A 263-nucleotide genomic window follows, 5' to 3' on the forward strand; every position below is an offset into this window, starting at 1 on the left:
GGGGGGGGGGTGGAGCTCGCACAATTTCTTTTTTGTATAAATAGTGTTCAATTCAATTTGCACGCAATCTAATTATTTTATTTATCTATTATTTTCAACCAACATAGATAATTGTACCACTAATGTTTAGGCAAATACAAAAAATATACAATATTTTTGAATATTAATGTTTAGTATTAAGGACAAACTAACTTGATGCTTATATTCCATGATTAATAATTAAAGTGGAGGATCTCATTAATACCACAATATCCTTTACCATT

The sequence above is a fragment of the Nicotiana attenuata genome, chromosome 8 (genome assembly GCF_001879085.1).
Source record: "Nicotiana attenuata strain UT chromosome 8, NIATTr2, whole genome shotgun sequence".
Classification (NCBI taxonomy): Eukaryota; Viridiplantae; Streptophyta; class Magnoliopsida; order Solanales; family Solanaceae; genus Nicotiana; species Nicotiana attenuata.